We start from the raw sequence: 20,776 nt of genomic DNA on the forward strand, positions 1-20,776 counted from the left end.
ATGCATAAGACTCCAGTGGTTAAATCCATATCTTCAGAAGTTATATAATAGGTGTGGGTGAGAAACCAATCAATATTTAGGTCTTTTTTTTTCTTTTTTTTTCACTATAAACGCACTTTCATATTCTTCTTCTTCTTTTGTTTTTGGTGATTTGCATTCTTCATGCATATTGCCACCTACTGGGCAGAGAGGAGAATTTATAGTAAAAAATTACTTATATATTGATCTTTTTCTCACCCACACTTATATCACCTCTAAAGATATGGATTTAACCAATGGAGTCTTATGGATTACTTTTATGCTGCATTTATGTGTTTTTGGAGCTTCATATTGTGGAACCCATTCGCTCTCATTGAATGGACCTACAGAGCTGAGATATTCTTCTAAAAATATTTGGTTGTGTCTGGGATGGCATGCAGGTGAGTAAATGATAAGAGATTTTTTTTTTTCATCTTTGGGTGAACTATCCCTTTAAGGTAATTCATATATATTTTTTTTAAAACATACTTTTTTCTTTGTGCCATATATTACAGTACAATTACATGTACCATCTTAAATATCTATATACTGTGTATGTGTGTATATATTTATATATACAGTATATACACACATACACACGGTATATATATATATATATATATATATATATATATATATATATATATATATATATATATATATATATATATATATACACACTGGCGGCCAAACGTTTGGAATAATGTACAGATTTTGCTCTTATGAAGAGAAATTGGTACTTTTATTTACCAAAGTGGCATTCAACTGATCACAATGTATAAGCAGGACATTAATAACGTGAATAATTACTATTACAATATGAAAACAATTTTCAGTAAAACTACTTCAAAGAGTTCTCATCAAAAAATCCTCCACGTGCAGCAATGACAGCTTTGCAGATCTTTGGCATTCTAGCTGTCAGTTTGTCCAGATACTCAGGTGACATTTCACCCCACACTTCCTGTAGCACTTGCCATAGATGTGGCTGTCTTATTGGGCACTTCTCACGCACCTTACAGTCTAGCTGATCTCACAAAAGCTCAGTGGGGTTAAGATCCATAACACTCTTTTCCAATTATCTGTTGTCCAATGTCTGTGTTTCTTTGCCCACTCTAACCTTTTCTTTTAGTTTTTCTGTTTTAAAAGTGGCTTTTTCTTTGCAATTCTTCCCATAAGGCCTGCACCCCTGAGTCTTCTCTTTACTGTTGTACATGAAACTGGTGTTGAGCGGGTAGAATTCAATGAAGTTGTCAGCTGAGGACATGTGAGGCGTCTATTTCTCAAACTAGAGACTCTGATGTACTTATCATCTTGTTTAGTTGTACATCTGGCCTTCTACGTCTCTTTCTGTCCTTGTTAGAGCCAGTTGTCCTTTGTCTTTGAAGACTGTAGTGTACACCTTTGTATGAAATCTTCAGTTGTTTGGCAATTTCAAGCATTGTACAGCCTTCATACCTCAAAACAACGATTGACTGACGAGTTTCTAGAGAAAATTGTTTAGTTTTTTGCCATTTTTGACCTAATATTGACCTTAAGACATGCCAGTCTATTGTATACTGTGGCAACTCAAAAACAAACACAAAGACAATGTTAAGCTTCATTTAATGAACCAAATAGCTTTCAACTGTGTTTGATATAATGGTAAGTGATTTTCTAGTACCAAATTAGTAATTTAGCATGATTACTCAAGGATAAGGTGTTGGAGCGATTGCTGCTGGAAATGGGGCCTGTCTAGATTTGATCAAAAATGACTTTTTTCAAATAGTGATGGTGCTGTTTTTTACATCAGTAATGTCCTGACTATACTTTGTGATCAGTTGAATGCCGCTTTGGTGAAATAAAGTACCAATTTCCTTCTGAAATCTGCACATTATTCCAAACTTTTGGCCACAAGTGTATTTACACAGTTCTGGAAATAATTAAGAGACCACTGAAAAATTATCAGTTTCTCTGTATTTACTATTTATAGGTATGTGTTTGAGTAAAATGAACATTTTTGTTTTATTCTATAAAGAACTGACAAAATTTCTCCCACATTCCAAATATAAATATTGTCATTTACAGCATTTATTTGCAGAAAATGACAACTGGTCAAAATAACAAAAAAGATGCAGTGTTTTCAGACCTCAAATAATGCAAAGAAAACAAGTTCATATTAATTTTTAAACAACACAGTACTAATGTTTTAACTTAGGAAGAGTTCAGAAATCAATATTTGGTTGAATAACCCTGATTTCAGTCACAGCTTTCATGAGTCTTTACATGCTCTCTAACAGTCTTTCGCATTGCTGCTTTCACAAGTTTTTACTTTACCATATACTGCAAATATATATATATATATATATATATATATATATATATATATATATATATATATATTTGCAGTATATGTTAAAGTAACTACCTGTTAGCCAATTAACAGTTTTTACTGTAGCACTTTTTTTTTTTTTTTTTTTTACAGTTAAGATGGGAATGGTTGTCAGCTGGTAGCCTCTTAACTCCATCTCTTAAACATAAGGTTGCTGTCCTTTGCTGTGAGTGCCCAAGTTTTGAGTGCTTCTTCCTCCCTACATTAAACTTTTGACCCCCAGGTCTTGTTCTGGCCATTTCGTGACCTGTCTGAACTCTGTCTAGGGCAACTGTGTCTACATAATTGACCTCTGTTGCCTTAGCAACAGCACAGCTCAAATAAAGTTTCCATGGCTGGGACTGTATTATCATTTTTGAAAACCAAATTTCTAGATTTGCTTCATTAATGAATTACTGTTTTTTTTTTATTCAGCCATCAAAAATGCATCCATCCATTCTGGTTATCATCCATGAATTTTCCCCAACCATAATTAATAGTCCTATGTTCTTTTTTTGCAGTTAATAAAAGTAAATGAGGCATTGGCAGGCTTCACATGGCATGTTAAATGTCTCTGGCAAAGATGACACCATCTTTTCCCTTTCTTCCTCTGCACTGTTGTTTTCCCACCCTCTGTCTCCCTCCGCATTAATTAATTGAAATAGACACAATATTAGACTCGAGCATCCTTAGTGCATCACTGCTTCTGCAATAGGGGTTCATAAGTTCACTCCACTCTCTCAGAACGCTATAATGATGCTGCAGATGCTGATATTTGCTCTCTCACTCTCTCTCTCTCTCTCTCTCTCTCTCTCTCTCTCTCTCTGTCTCTTCTCCCTCACTCTCCATTTGTAATTTCACTGTTTTCCCCAAACACACTCTCACTTTTCCTCCTGCCCAGTGAACTGACAATTGAGAAGAGATTTTCAACTGTTAAAGTCATATCAGTGTCAGTCACCCTATTAATGGTGCAATGATGAGTCAACACAGCATAAATCACTGTATTCATCATGCATTTTCTCTTATTATACATCTTTCATTAGTTAAGATAAAATTGCATCTTTGTTGAATATTATATGTAGAGGCCTTGTAAAAGTTACTGTGGGTGAGAATAGGAGGTCTTTCTTAATTTACAATGTATGAAATAAGCAGAGTAGGATGTCAACATTGAGTGTCTAATCTTCTTTGCAGCCTGACAGTATCACAGACAAATGGCAAAACGATTCAATGCTGTGGGTTCAGCTAGAGGTTAGCCTTCCCAGGTACCTGCAACTCTCTCTCTCTCTTTCTCTCTCTCTCTCGCTCTCTCTCTCTCTCTCTCGCTTCTCTCCCGCTTACCCATCTTGCAAATGAGAATTTGATTTTTCTCTCCACTGGATTCCATTTCTGGAGATTGATGAAGTTTCGATGCAAGGCCCAGGTGGCCTGATGCTTTCATTGGGAAACAAATGAAAGCGTGTGTATGTGTACTAGTCTGTACACCCACAGTGCTGTTCAGATGTCTTTGTTGTGTCTGTTTTTAGTATTAGCTGAATGCAGATTTGCTCTTGGCAAACATTGTTGCTTGCATTCTTAATATTTAATAGTTCTACAAAGGTGTTTTTGGAGAATATGAGTATTTTATACAAGAAATGAAACATCACTACTAAAGAACTTTTTTTTCATCTCTGTATTTACCAATACAAGCATTTGACATTTCTGTCTCTTTGAGGTTTTATAGTCTTACAGCAGCATTTGAATGCTTTTACATATTTAAAATGACCAGAGGAGCTGTTTTTCAATTAAATGTCTTTCTACTAGCTGATTTGTCAGCTTATGTAGGTATCATTTATCTGTCCAAAAATAGAAAATATTATCTAAACTGTGCAATTTGCCATATATTTTCCACTGAGTGCTGAGACATGTAATAATAATCATAAAAGGGTTTTGGCTTGGTCCTGGATTTGAGTAAGAATCTTGATGAGTGAAAGGCTATATTTAAGTTTGGGAGGTTTAGGCTGGCCTGGTAATGCATATTCTATCAGTAACCACTGAACCAAATCATTATCATGATGACTGACAGGGCCATGATATGAATGATTCCAAGGTACAACAGCAAAAACCCTCCTGATGTTGTCACAAGATGAGGATTTTCTTTGGAGTGATTATTTTTGTTACAACAATGCATGGCTGCAGTCCAAAGGCGTCTTTAGCCAACACAAACACTTATATTGCTTTTTTAAGTTTTTATAGTTGGAAAAATGACTTCAGCTTTTTGTATATGAAAAAGGCTACATTATTTTAAATAACTTACAGATGTGTAACTGTTGGCGGCGGCAGTCCTACCATTTAACATTTGAGACTTTGAACTTTCTATTTACTTAAGGACAAGAATTTTCTTTCAATCCTGCATTGCATAATGTGTGGGCCACTTTACAATTAACATCCAGGCGCATTAGGCTACTTTAAAAGTATTTAAAATATTTAGAAGGTGATGATTAAACGTTTTGACTATTTAATAATAATTGTGATTAATAAATGTATACAGGCCGAGACCAACGAAACAGTTGGTTCACTGCGCATAAAGAGCAGAACAAATGACCAAAAACATGCATTAACCAAAAAAAAAAAAAAACAAAAAAAACAATTATGTAAATGCATTTTTACATGCAAACGAAATATGATAACTCACAGAACAAAGGCTAGAATAATGAATGCATTTTAACATGTCAATAATGGTATTTTATAGCATTAAAAAATATTATTCTGAAACAGGCCAACAGTCTCAATTTAAAGGAAAAATATACAGGCTTATAGACCTATTGAAATTCTTTGGGAAAGTTTTAGCAAAGCCCGTCCTTGTGTTGTTTTCTGGGGTATATATTAGTCACCGTCCACATTTAAGGCTTTTTGTTATTTATATATTTAGAACTATTTATTGTTATTATTTAGGCTAAGTAAAGTTAGAATTAGCTAGCTTATAATATTTCAACATAATCAGTCAGCTTTATTAACTCAAGTGCACAATTTTGCCATTATTTTGTATTTCTTTCTATAAAACAAGGAGAATGTCTCGTGCCTAGGTACCAAATAATATGACTTTATCTACAAAAGATTCAATTTTCCAAATCGAATAAATAATAGGGAAACGCGAAGGCATGTGTATGTAAAAGACTAATTGGCTTGAACCTAATGGTCAAACTTTCAATTCCCTGTTTTTGTCCTTTAGGCCTACAGCCAACACGCACAATTTACAACAGAGATATGTTATTATTTGATTATGTCATTTGGTTATTATTATTATTCGTTTTCATATTCTATTAGAATTTTATTAGAATTCTATATTTATTACATTGCATTACTTTACTACAATGTACTAAATGACAATACTCGAAGTTCAGTCCTCCTCATAAAGTAGGCTAATATTCACCTTCCCTTTACACGACGCCCCCTGGTGGGCTTTTAGCTTTTACCAGTTTCTTAGGTGTGAAAAAGCAATTCAGATAAATTATTATTATTATTATTATTATTATTATTATTATTTTCAGATAAGCTAAATGATTATAGGGAATCACGTTATACTATCGATTTTTAAATTTTTAAATCCAACATCGGATCATTTTCACGCACTCATTCTCTGTTAAATAAAGCAGACGCACAATAACAGCTTTGCTGGAGTTTATCAGGCAGTCATAAATACCAGTTTGGCACACATGTATGTGAAACGTTAACAAACACGTCAAACTTTACGACCCTTGCTGCATTGCTGATGTGATCGATGCGTGATATCATGAATCTTGATTTGTCGTCTTTCGACACTCGACAGGTGCTGGCATATTTCATAGGTCTCATAAACTGTTCTAAACATCGTATATATATATATATATATATATATATATATATATATATATATATATATATATATATATATATATTCACACTGTAAATAGTAATAGTAGTCTCAAATTGTAAAAATGTTTTTACTATTCTTACTAGTTTTAATTAAGTTACCTTTACTCTCTAAATCCTAAAGTTGTCATTAATAAAAACATTTAAGTGGTCCTATAAAACAGTACTTGAAATGTCACATTTTGAAATCATAACTCAAATATTTATGTTCTTTAAAATTTGGCTTAAAGTACTACAAACTCAAAATTATCAAGTACAAAATTGCTGCTGTGTGGAATACCCATAAGCCCTTGCTCTTGAATAATTTATGTATATTTGGTCAAAACAACGGAACTTATGTAGAGAAATAATGATTTTTTATTTTAAAATGTGTATAGTTATATTTCTTATCACTATTGTTGTTATTTTATTGTAGCTGGTTGATAATTGAGATTTTTGTGAAGTCACCATGAGGGTGATTAGTGTTACCTCTGGTGAACTTAGAGCCTGTTAAATTTCAGCCAATTTGCTTTAATCAATTGTATTTTACAAAAATGAAAAATTTATACGCACTAAGAGGTACTGCATAAAGTCTAATGATTAACAGAGTCATAATTTTTCTTATACTATGTAATACATGTTATAACCCAATTTTATAAATGTAAATCAAAACAACAATACTTTAATCACAAATGAGTTAAGAGTTAAGTTTACTTGGAACTAGTCAACATTACTTAAAAAATCAAGTTTAGTTTACTTGAGCTAAATAAGTACGTTTACTTATAAAAAGCATGCAAACTGAAGGTCAACTAATTAGATTTTACAGTGTGTGTCTATATATATATATATATATATATATATATATATACTGTATATATATATATATACTGTATATATTAAACGGGCAGTGAATTGTACTGAATTTTTCAGTGATATTTTTGTGGAGGCTAATTGTTGTAAAGTGTTATTTTATCGTACTTTTTCCTTGAAGCTCGATCAAATGCACTTTCATTTAAATCCATTAAATCTATCCATTTGTTTTTTCATCTGTTAGTCTCAATTTCTCTCCTCATTCAAAATATTCGTTCGTTAATCGAATGTTGTGAATGGATCCAAAATTATATTGAACAGTTTTTAGAAGTAACAACAACAGTAATACAATGTTATATTTCAAATAGATAAATCAATAAATAAAAAGGAATTAGAATATGTGGCACACATGCTTTAACACTGCATTTAATAACATGTTGTCTAAAATATAAATATATATATATACACACACACAAAAACGTCCTGTTGTTTTTCCAAAAAAAAAAAAAAAAAAAATTGCCAGAATAATTATGTAAAAATACAGTAAAAATGTAAACAACTTTACAGAACAACCTGTAAATTTTACAGTTTAAAACTGTTGTAATTTACATGACCATGATGGTGCTGTAAAAAAAAATATATATATATATATATATATAAAAAAACAAAAAAAAAAAAATTCTGTTAAATTTACAGTAAAAAAAAAAAGCCATAAACTTGATAGTAGCCTTCTGAAACGGTAAACATCTGCTTTTTACTTTATAAGGTGTTGTTCATCACCGTAGTAACTACAGAAGAGCACATGATGACATAAAGTTCACCAATACTGGCTCTTCCAGGAGCAATGACCAATAAACGCTTTGAGACAGTGCTTAGTGTCACTCACACAAACACTAAACACCATCAGGGTAACACATGTGAAAATAAAATAATGCAGTAAACATTAACTAAACTACATTAAATATAAAACAGAACACCCCAATGCACGTAACTGATATTAAAAATAAGAAGAAACATAACTATTCCCATAAAATATATTGAAATATGATGGGTCACGCAGGCAATTCTGGGAACGCCCGATTACTGTTTTTTACTGCAATTTTAACAATAATTTACTGTAAAAAGTACATGTATTCTCTTGTTAAACATAATGTACATTTTTACCATTAATTATACAGGAAAATCATAGTTTTTACATCTTAAAAGTTTAATTTTTACAACATTTTATTGTAAAAAGTACTGTATTGTCTTTTAAAATATATTTAAAAAAATTATTGTATATTTTACAGTTAATATTCATTAATAAACTTTTTATTTCTGTAGCATTTTTACAGTCTTTTACTGTTAAAATTACAGACATTTTATATATATATATATACAGTACTGTGCAAAAGTTTTAGGCACTTGTGAAAAATGTTGCATAGTGAGGATGTCTTCAAAAATAATGACATAAATAGTTTTCATTTATCACTCAATATCATACAAAGTCCAATAAACATAAAAAAGCTAAATCAATATTCAGTGTGATCACCTTTGCCTTTAAAACAGCACCAATTTTCCTAGGTACACCTGGACACAGTTTTTCTTGGTTGTTGGCAGATAGGATGTTCCAAGCTTCTTGGAGAATTCACAGTTCTTCTATCTATCAATTGCTTCAGTCTCTTCATGTAATCCCAGACTGACACGATGTTCAGTGGGGGGCTTTGTGGGGACCATGACATCTGTTGCAGGGCTCCCAGTTCTTCTATTCTAATCCTTCTATTTGCAAAAGTAATGTTTGGGAGTCTAACATTTATAAATCCTATTGACACACTAAAGCTGAAGATATAAATAACCATGTTAAGACAAATGCTTTTGTGAAACATCTTATGTGCCTAAGATTTTGCACAGTACTGTATCTATATCTATATATATATATACTCACTGATCAGCCACAACATTAAAACCACCTGCATAATATTGTGTAGGTCCCCCTCGTGCTGCCAAAACAGTGCCAACCCGCATCTTAGAATAGCCTTCTGAGATTATATTCTTCTCACCGCAGTTGTAAAGAGTTGTTATCTGAGTTACTGTAGACTTTGTCAGTTTGAACCAGTCTGACCATTTTCTGTTGACCTCTCTCATCAACAAGGCGTTTCCAACTGCAGAACTGCATCTCACTGGATGTTTTTTGTTTTGTTTTGTTTTTGGCACAATTCTGAGTAAACTCCAAAGACTGTTGTGTGAGAAAATCACAGGAGATCAGCAGTTACAGAAATACTCAAACCAGCCCATCTGGCATCAACAATCATGCCATTCTGATGGATGATGTGAACATTAACTGAAGCTCCTGACCCTTATCTGCATGATTTTATGCACTTCACTGCTGCCACACGATTGGCTGATTAGATAATTGCATGGATGATTGTTGGTGCCAGGTGGGCTGGTTTGAGTATTTCTGTAACTGCTGATCTCCTGGGATTTTCACACACAACAATCTCAAGAATTGACTCAGAATGGTGCCAAAAACAAAAAAACATCCAGTGAGGAGCAGTTCTGCAGACGGAAACACCTTGTTGATGAGAGAGGTCATCAGAGAATGGCCAGACTGTTTTGAACAGACAAAGTCTATGGTAACTCAGATAACCGCTCTGTACAATTGTGGTGAGAAGAATAGCATCTCAGAATGCTTTTCTGAGATGCGGGTTGGCGCTGTTTTGGCAGCACGAGGGGGACCTACACAATATTAGGCAGGTGGTTTTAATGTTGTGGCTGATCGGTGTATACATACATATGAAAACAACTTTGGTAGAATGTCATTTTTAATCTTCATTTTGTTAAATACTAAAAATGATCGAAGTAAAAATTGTACGACAGACCATTGTATGTTATATATACAGTATATGGATGTCACTTTTAGTTATTTATTTTTTTAGAATTAATTTCAAATAGGAAGTTGGTCATAATTCTAGCTAAAATAACATTCACTTATTTTAAATTGTATATTCTTTTGTATATTGGCTATAACCAATGGCAACATTTCCAATTCCAAGCTTTTTCATGCCTCAGCTCCACTAGTTTAAGTATATTTCCACATCTCACTGAACTAATTTTTCTTTGCAGAAGTGTGTGATAATGACACTGCTTTCGAGTCATATCTCCTCTGGCTGTTGCACCCTAATCCACCTCTCAGCTGTCTCAGGATTATGGTATTTGCAGTTAAACGTTTGAATGGATGTCATAATGTATGGAGGTAAAATGTATAGGGCTCTGGGCTCTCTACGGTGGGCCCCCTTTGCTTTCCCTACTCATTGCCGGACTATAAATTCTCTTCTTGTATGGTACGGTTCATCAGAAGAGGAACAATGTTGTGGCACTAAAGCATGCTAAGTGGTTTCCCACATAATGTGTGAAGCCCACAATTGCACCTTCAAACAGAGACTGAAAGGTCCATCCTGAAATCTTGTAAATAATAAGTAATACTGCAAAACTGTTCAGGGGCTACATGATTTCAGGCCTCTTGTTGTGAATAAAAGATCCTTTTCATTCAAATCAAATCAGTTCTTGTTAAGGACAATTTAGAGTGGTGATGTTCAGTTGAGCCATTCACCTAGAGATTGTTCTTTCTCAGTCTCTCTCCCCCCTCCCTATTGCCGTTTCCTCTTTTTTCACACCTTTCCGATGTTTGCTATGTGCAGGCATTGCACAGAGGCCACAGATTTTGCCTTTAATGAGGAAAAATGTATCAATTTGCTGTTCTCTGTGTGCAGTTTGCCTATTGGTGTGTGGTGTGTGGTGTGTGTGTGTGTGTGTGGGTGGGTGGAGGGGGGGATGCTCTGAGTGCTCCTTTTTCTGGTCAAGTGCTGTACAGAATAGCGCAGTAATCTCACTCTCTCCATCTCTCCCTGATCGGCATTCCTTCCCTGCCTCTCCCATAGACACCCCAGGGATCCTCATGCTCTCTGTTTCACCTCATTTCTGAGGTTCATGCCGAGGTCAGCCAAAGGCCCATGCGTCCCATGCACACAGCAGTTTTGCCGCTAAAATATATGAAAAGAGCCACTGATGCGATGCCACCGATTTCTTGCACTGTTTTGAATATTGAATATACTAATTTATATATATATATATATATATATATATATATATATATATATATATATATATATGATACTATATATATATATATATTATATATATATATATGAACTATTTATATATATATATATATATATATATATATATATATACACACACACACACACAATAGTTCAATATATAATGTTTAATTAATTATAAATAGTTCTATTTAGATAATACTAAATAATATATATTATAAAAATAATAATGCAGATAATTAAAATGCATTACATTATATGCATTACATTATGCACACAAGTGAAGCATTAAAAAAGACGATAACACTTTATAATAATGGTCCGTCATTATTTGGTAACTATGCAGGAATTAATTCAGGATTAATGAGTACTACATTAACACTTTAGTTACTACTATTATCTAATATGGAAACATGATTAACCAATCAGTAAGTAATAGCGAACTGATGAATGAGGTAGTTCACTGTTAGGTAATCAATAATTACTGAATTTGATTTGCCTCATTGAGAACTATCAACTAACTATGGCTAATTTCAAATAACTAATAATTAATTACTAATCAAAACATTAACATGTGTCTAAAATGTGAATGATTATGTTTTATTGTGAACAAGATCATGCAAAATCTGTACATTATTCTTTTGGCCGCCAGTGTGTGTATATAGTATATGTACACTGTATATCTATATCTATATCTATATATATATATATATATATAGATAGATAGATAGATAGATAGATAGATAGATATAGATAAATAGATATAGATATACATATACAGTGTACATATACTATATACACACACTGGCGGCCAAAAGTTTGGAATAATGTACAGATTTTGCTGTTGCGGAAGGAAATTGGTACTTTAATTCACCAAAGTGTCATTCAACTGATCACAAAGTATAGTCAGGACATTACTGATGTAATAAACAGCACCATCACTATTTGAAAAAAGTCATTTTTGATCAAACCTAGACAGGCCCCATTTCCAGCAGCCATCACTCCAACACCTTATCCTTGAGTAATCATGCTAAATTGCTAATTTGGTACTAGAAAATCACTTGCCATTATATCAAACACAGTTGAAAGCTATTTGGTTCATTAAAAGAAGCTTAACATTGTCTTTGTGTTTGTTTTGAGTTGCCACAGTATGCAATGGACTGGCATGTCTTAAGGTCAATATTAGGCCAAAAATGGCGAAAAAGAAACAGCTTTCTGTAGAAACTCATCAGTCAATCATTGTTTTGAGGAATGAAGGCTATACAATGCTTGAAATTGCCAAACAACTGAAGATTTCATACAAAGGTGTACACTACAGTCTTCAAAGACAAAGGACAACTGGCTCTAACAAGGATAGAAAGAGATGTGGAAGGCCAGATGTACAACTAAACAAGAGGATAAGTACATCAGAGTCTCTAGTTTGAGAAATAGACACCTCACATGTCCTCAGCTGACAACTTCATTGAATTCTACCCGCTCAACACCAGTTTCATGTACAACAGTAAAGAGAAGACTCAGGGGTGCAGGCCTTATGGGAAGAATTGCAAAGAAAAAGCCATTTTTGAAACAGAAAAACAAAAAGAAAAGGTTAGAGTGGGCAAAGAAACACAGATATTGGACAACAGATAATTGGAAAAGAGTGTTATGGATCAAACTGACAGTTTGTGTGTATTGTATACTGTACATTATATGTTATTATCTGTATATTGTGTTATGTGTAATTATGTGTATATTAGACTTTTAATTGTGTTGTAAATCTGATGTTTATTGTAAATTGTTATATGTCTCATCACTGTCATGACTACTATGTTGCTCGGAACTGCACCCAAGAATTTCACTCACTATTGCACTTGTGTATATGGTTGTGTGACAATAAAAGTGATTTGATTTGATTTGATTTGACAGCTAGAATGCCAAAGATCTGCAAAGCTTGTCATTGCTGCACGTGGAGGATTTTTTGATGAGAACTCTTTGAAATAGTTTAAGAAGTCATTTTTTCCAAATTGTAATAGTAAATTTTCACATTATTAATGTCCTGAATATAAATTGTGATCAGTTGAATGCCACTTTGGTGAATAAAAGTACCAATTTCTTTCCATAAGTGCAAAATCTGTACATTGTTCCAAACATTTGGCCACTAGTATATACACTACCAGTCAAAACTTTTTAAACACTTGCCTGAAATTTTTCTTATGATCTTAAAAATCTTTTGATCTGAAGGCGTATGCTTAAATGTTTGAAATTAGTTTTGTAGACAAAAATATAATTGTGCCACCATATTAATTTATTTCATTATAAAACAGAAATTTAATTTAAAAAAAAAAGTTTTTGAAATTGATGACTTGGACCAAATAATAAAGAAAAGCAGCCAATAAGTGCCCAACATAGATGGGAACTCCTTCAATACTGTTTAAAAAGCATCCCAGGGTGATACCTCAAGAAGTTGGTTGAGAAAATGTCAAGAGTACATGTCTGTAAATTCTAGGCAAAGGGTGACTACTTTGAAGATGCTCAAATATAACACAGTTATGATTTATTTTGGATTTTGTTTAGTCACAACATAATTCCTGTAGTTCCATTTATGTTATTCCATAGTTTTGATGACTTTACTATTATTCGAATATGTAAAAAAAAAAAAAAAAAAACAAACAAAAAAAAAAAACAATTATAATAAGAATGAGTGTGTTTCAAAACTTTTGACCGGTAGTGTATATATATATATATATATACTGTATGTATGTGTATGTATCATATGGTCTGTGCCTATGTATACTATATGTATACTATACAATACAATGTAGCCATAACTTCTCAAGAACCCTTCCAAGACTGCACACAGGATTCTGCATTTGATCATTCAACCATGTTTTTTTTTTCTTTACTCGTTCTCTCTTTCTGAACAAATCCCTACACAGATTTTTCTGTGGCCAATTTGGCATTTGGACCAACACTGAAACTGAAATGTGTCAGCTTAACAACATTTTGCAAAATGAACAATATTTTACCCCATTTATGTCTTTACCAGACCATTGCACCTATCACTACTGACTGACTGTGCCTGTCTTTGACTCATAGCCAAACTGTGATGCTATAAAATGGTGGTGTACATTAACTTCCATGGGTCCTTAATAACATTTTTATAGCTGGATCAACTCATAACGTCACCTGTAATCGCAATATTAGGTATGTTGGTATGTTAAATGTGCATAGAGCCCTTACTTTCATAATCAGATTGATATGAGCCCATGAGGAACAGTAATTAAATAGAATATGAGGTTGTTTGTTTACCGCTCATTTGAGACCCGCTGCTTTTGCCGTCAGATTAGTTTTTTATGTCATTGTTACTGAAGGGTTCTCTGCAGAATGAGCCCGTAAGGAGTAAACACGGAAGCCCATTGATAGTGGCAGGCTGTGTGCTGTGGAGTGATAGGAGTAGTCTGACCTGGAACTGTGCCTACCTCCATGCTGTGGAAAGGGGGGTGTTGGGGGGTTGGGGGGTGTTGGGGAGTTCTCTGGTATCCTGCCGCGCTGTTCTCGTGGCATCAGTCCCTGCTCTCATGCTGCCATGGCACTGATGAACGTCCCCCTGTGTGGCACGCTCAATGCCTCACTCCACCAATCTCAGCCTGCCACATTGCAGCGGCTGTGCCATGCATCACCACAGAGCTTCTAGCAGCTGCAGAGAGCGCCTGGAGAAAAATCATTTGCTTTGTGTCGCTTCTTTTCTCCTCTTCCGAAATCACCTCCTTTTTACAGAGTGAACAAAATTAAAGAATTATTTGGCATTCAGAACAAGTTAAGCTCACTCAACGGCATTTGTGGCATAATAATGAATACCATAAATAAATTAGACTTGTCCCTCCTTTAAATTTAAAAAAAAAAAAATCGAGGTGTGAGGCACTTACATTGGAAGTGAATGGGGCCAATTTTTGGAGGGTTTAAAGGCAGAAATGTGAAGCTCATAATTTAATAAAACCACTTACATTAATTCTTCTGTTAAAACTCATGTAAAAATTAAAATAGTTTAAATCGTAATTTTTAGGGTTTTAGGGTTTACAGCGTTACATTGTCATAGCAAAGAAGTTGTAAATTTGGATATAACTACACAGAAAAGTTTAGTAAGTGATTTCATCACACTAAAATCATGTAAACAAATATTTTGTTTACATTTTGTGTCTATACTTTTAAAACAGTGAGTATTTTAATGTTTACGGATTGGCCCCATTCACTTCCATTGAAAGTGCCTCATTGGAACCCAGATTTTTTTTTTTTTTTTTAAAGAAAAGAAGGGACAAGTCGAAATAAATTTTTGTGGTAATCGACATTAGCCTATGCCACAAATGCTGTCGATCGAGTTTAACTTGTTTTGAACCGGGAATGTTCCTTCAAGCCTAGAACTACTAGAAGTCTGTAAATCGAAAACCAAATATGTAAGTATTTAGATTTATGTCTGTTTTGAAAGTTTTTATAAAAGTATTTACAAATGTTCCTTTTATATTTACATTTAAACTATGCTCTGAACATTTCTCATGGATGTATTTTCAAACCAATGAATATACAAACAACATGGAAAAAACAAAATAAATGAAGTTGGAAAAAGCTTAACAACATGAAGCCTTTGAGAATGATGGTGATGTAACACTCTGAAATATTCATAAACATCCATAGCACATTTAAATGGAAATGATTGGCCTGATGCTAATTAAGGAGGTGCAATGCAAGGAGTGAGACTTAAACCTCACTGCTCTGAATAATTAAAAAAGCAATTTATAGACGAAATGAAAATCCTCAAGATTGGTGCCATGTGCATTTTTTATGATGACTTAATAGTTTTACAGAAGTAAATGATTGTGTATGTGTGTTTATGATCTTCAGAAATGATGGTAACTGACAAAATAAAAAGATTTCTGCCTGGTTCAAAAGTGAGAAACATAATATGGTTAGTGTTAACACTCTTTTCCTGCCTATTTGGCAGCTTTTTGTCCTCTGTGGCTTTGAAAATATTTACTCTGATTGGTTTGAAAGAAATGACTGAAGTAGGATGTTGTGTCTGTTTGTCCAATCAGAGTCCTGGGTTTCCATGGAGAGGGTTGGGATTCAGAATAGATGTGCATGCCATTTTTTTCTAAAGGTGAAATGTTTGGTTACACTGCTACCCTGTGGAAGAATCACGAATATAGTAACTGTCCAGAACACGCCTACTGTTCTGTTTCCTAAGAAAAGCAGTCAAAGGTTGTGAAGAATGACTGAAAATATATTCCTCTTTCACCATTAATTTTGCCGTAGCTTAAGTCTCTGACCGCACACCATGGGGTCAGGCAGCAAGGCCTGAGGAAGAAAGTTGTCAGTAGGTGTGTGAAGATTAGAGAGACTGTTAATTGTACGCCATTCTCGCATTTCTTCTGTTTATTCTGTTTCTTCTGAACTATTACCAGGGCTTGACCTTTTAGATATATGAAGAGAGGGGGATGTGGATGGATGAGGGGAGTAAAAGGTGTCGGGACAAAAGCACGGAGAGAGAAAAATGAACAGAGAAGTAGCTAGACTGAGGCCTCCTTTTTTAGACGATACATCAACTTACCCTTGACAAACAGTGTGTTGTTCAGTTGTATTTATGACAACATAGATGTGACCGTGTGTACAGAGAAGGCTTGCGTGTTAGTGTGTGGCTGGTCTAGGGGTGTGTGTGAATGTTAGTGAGGGTCAAAGGGCTCCTCTTTGAGATGGTCATCTGTCTAATAAACTGGGTATATTACATGGCAGGTTGCAGTGGTCTGTGGTGATGTCACTAGAAAGAGGATGGAGTGGTGGGCTCAGTGTGTGTTTTGAAGAGCTGAGTCTTTATTGGGGCATTAGATTCTCCAAGCTATTATATCCACTGCTCACCTCACAGTTATGCTCATCAAGTTGATCAATGATAGTTGTGGCTGTGTTACACTCTAAAAAAATATTCCTGGCATAAATGAGATTAAAACAATTGTTTTAGATTTATTTAAATATGCTAAACGTTGCCAAGTATACACTGAAAAATAAAATTGCAGTGAGGTTTACTCAAATAAAAACTTAGAAAACAATTTCCACAAAGAAATTGCTAGTAAATTTACCAGACCATATTTTCAAGTAAAGGCTACACACAATTCTTGGTGGCTTTAATTAGAAATTCTCAAGGAAAGTTTATTTTTCAATACTCTATTTCAAGTAAATTTTACTCAGTCTTTGTACATTTTACTCAAGCAATGTAGCACTGAATTAAGTCATGCTTTTAAATGTCTACTAGCATTTCAATAAGGGATGAATGTGTGTTATAAATGCATGTTATGCAGTCTATTAAACAATATCACCTTGTTTAATGGCGAAAGAAACAAAATCCGGAGCATAGACCTGAACACTTGGTGCACAAAACATAACAATCAACAGTTTTTTTATGTTTCTTTTCATAAATGGGGAATTTTTGGTAGAAAATGTACTTTCTACAGACTTCACAAAACAAAAAGTTACCAAACTTAACAACAAAATCAACAATAAAAACTGTGTAAATAAACTTGCAAACAATGCAAGCTCATAAATTATGCAAGCCCGGTGGGCATGCTGGGAACAACAGCTTCAAAAACTTAAGTAAATTGTACTTATTTACCTGTGAAATTTACTCAAATTAGCAAATAAATATGACACAGGTTTTTACTTGAAGATTTTTGATACATGATGACGCACTGTAAAGATAATAAACAATCATAAAAAATATTTACTTTACTAATTTTTTAATTGAGCACAAATGTAGAATTTACTTAATATTTTCAAGTTCACGCTTAAAACTAACGTATTCAGTGTAGGAAGTACTTAGTCTTTTCTGCTATATTTACTTCACCACTAAATCATATTTTTCAGTGTAGAATAAGTTCAGCAAATGTGGTTGCTTTGCCTTTACAAAACTGTATTGTTTTAAACTTATGAATTCATAAATGATGCAGCATAATTGTTGAATTCAGGACGTTTGTTATACAATTGAAATGTGAAAATCTTACAGATAAATTGAAATATTGTTTTGAGTTTAAGTCACAGTCACTGTGATCTTTTTCAATGACAAGTTAAAGACACCTCTCAACTTTTAAGCTGAGTGCATAATTCTGTCTGTTTTATGCATTGGATGGCAGCCTTAGTTCAAAGAGAAGAGATGCCATGGAGTTTACTTTATCCTCAGTGGGGAAAAGGGGGAAAGGGGGGGTGGGGACATCTGCTCACGTCTCAATGAGTTTTAAATAAGTCTGGTACCATGCCTAGAGGCCCACCTGTCCCTTGCACTCTCTTTTAACTCTGATGTTTGGAGCTGATGAAAGATGGATCGAGAGCTTGAGGATCTGTGTCTCGTTTCCCAGTTTGCAGCCAACTTGTGTGCAGTGCCACTGTCATATGACCTAGAAAACACGCTCAAAATTGGTGTGTGGGTGCAAGAACAGCAAGCTCTTCACCAGATTTCCTTGAATCCTGTTATAGCTGTCATCTTATCAGTACACAGTTATTATGGAAAACTGGAATGGAATACGAGAACCTTACCATAATCTTTGCTGATTTGAAATGAATCATCTCAATAAGCCATCTGCAGATTTTTTTTTTTTTTCTGAAACAGAAAATTGATTCCTAATTAATGTACGTAAACACATTTTTACTGATTCACCCTACTGTTCCACTGATTTAGTCTGCAATAGAACTGTTTAGCCATGACGTCAATTTATAGGCGAACCCGAAAGTCTAATTCACCATGGGTTCCCTCTGGAATTTCCTATATGGGTTTTTATAATGGGGTTTTTCAATGTATGAGTAAAATAAGGTCTGAGGGAAACATTATTTGAAGATATTTGGATGTTTTGTTCTACAACATAAATTACACACAGTCATACCTCAAACGTGAATTTTGTAGCAGATGTGTTTTTTTCAAAAGTATGTTGCTGACAAGTTGCTAAATAAAGACTGTCTACAACTACCAAAAGCATGTGAGTGAACATGCTTGATGAAGCAGAAAACCATTGTAGTTCTTATTAGCAACTTGTTAGCAAAATACTTTTTTTAAAAACACAGCTGCTTCAAAATTCACGTTTGTGGTATGACTGTGTGTAGTTTATGTTGTAGAACAAAATGTAAAAACATAAAGTATCTTCAAGTAATGTTTAAACACAGACCTTATTTAACTCATAAATCCAAAACTGCCATTATAAAAACCCATAGGAAAAGAGGGAACCCATGGCTGGAAAAGGCTAATTCTCTTTTGGGTTTTTTGACTACAACATGAACAGATCTATGGGCAGCAGGGTAAGATCTGTTAAAATGAATATTCTACCCAAACTAATATACTTATTTACAGCGCTGCCAGTCGAGGTACCTTGTAAACAGTTTAGAGATTGGGATAAACATATTTCCAGATTTATATGGAATAACAGGAGCCCTTGAGTAAATTATACAATGCTATCTCCTCAATGAATAAAAATTCAATAGACTATGCTAAACAGCGATGGGAAAAAGACATGAGGGTGGAAATACCTGAGGAAGTATGGTTACATGCTTGGGAAACTCAGTGCTCCATTACTCACTCACTGATTTGGAGGGATTTTTGATGAGTTTGATTAGATTTTGTTATAACGCCAAAGCAGAAATCTAAGTTCACTGGTATTCAGCACCCTTGCTGGAGGGAGTGTGGTTCACAGAAAGTTGACTCAGCCCACATTTTTTGGTTATGTCCACATATTCAACCTTTGTGGGTAAAGGTGGGACAGTTAATGTCCAGGATCTTAGGCTTTAACATAGATGTGTCGTTTTCCTTTATGTTTCTTGGGGTTACTCCGGAAGGTTTATGCAAAGTTGATAATTACCTCCTGAAGATCTTTTTGGTTGCTTGTAAAAAAGCTGTCACTAAATGTTGGCTCAAGAGAAATCCCCCAGATATGGAAGTTTTTATAGGTATCGTTAATCAAATATGCTCCATGGAAAAAATTACTTTCTCCCTTTGGATACAGAAGGACAAGAGGGAAGAATACTGGAGGAAATGGGATTGTTTCACACAAGAAATGGACACTGACTAGAACTCCTTCTATAAATTTTTATTTTTCTTTCTATTGTATCAATTTACCTGTACCACATGGTTGCTAATTCCTTTAACAGATGTTTTCTTTTCATCCTTTTTTTCTTTTTCTTTTTGATGTATACTAAAATTGAAAAGTTGACAAAAATAAAGTAAAAAAAAAAACATGAACAGATCTATACAGTTCTATTTTGTACTATTTACAGTCAATCAAAATTATTGATCTAGGTTCCAGTGTTGGGTAAGTTACTCAAAAAAGGAATCCACTACAAATTACAAATTACTTCTATAAAATTGTAATCAGAACAAAAAAGTATCACATATCTTCGAAAAGTAATCACATTACTTATTACTTTTAAGTTACTTTACAAAAAATTTTCACAAATTAAAAATTAAAGAATTAAAAATAACGTCTATACCTAATATTCTCCTTGTGCATTGTCGCACACAAGTCATACACTCAGCACGAATTGAATGACTTATTAGGGGGTGTACGCCCTTCAGCTGTCACAGAAACACAAATGAACAATTCATATTTGACATTTTACACAAACTATTTTAGAAATG

At 33.9% G+C, this 20,776-nt stretch overlaps 1 protein-coding gene across 4 annotated transcripts in view; it reads left to right on the forward strand.

Moving 5' to 3' along the window:
* LOC127423112 (src kinase-associated phosphoprotein 1-like) overlaps positions 1–20,776 on the forward strand; it is a 79,141-nt gene that overhangs the window by 37,151 nt on the left and 21,214 nt on the right. The window lies entirely within an intron of this gene.

Source organism: Myxocyprinus asiaticus, chromosome 32, assembly GCF_019703515.2.
Source record: "Myxocyprinus asiaticus isolate MX2 ecotype Aquarium Trade chromosome 32, UBuf_Myxa_2, whole genome shotgun sequence".
Taxonomy (NCBI): domain Eukaryota; kingdom Metazoa; phylum Chordata; class Actinopteri; order Cypriniformes; family Catostomidae; genus Myxocyprinus; species Myxocyprinus asiaticus.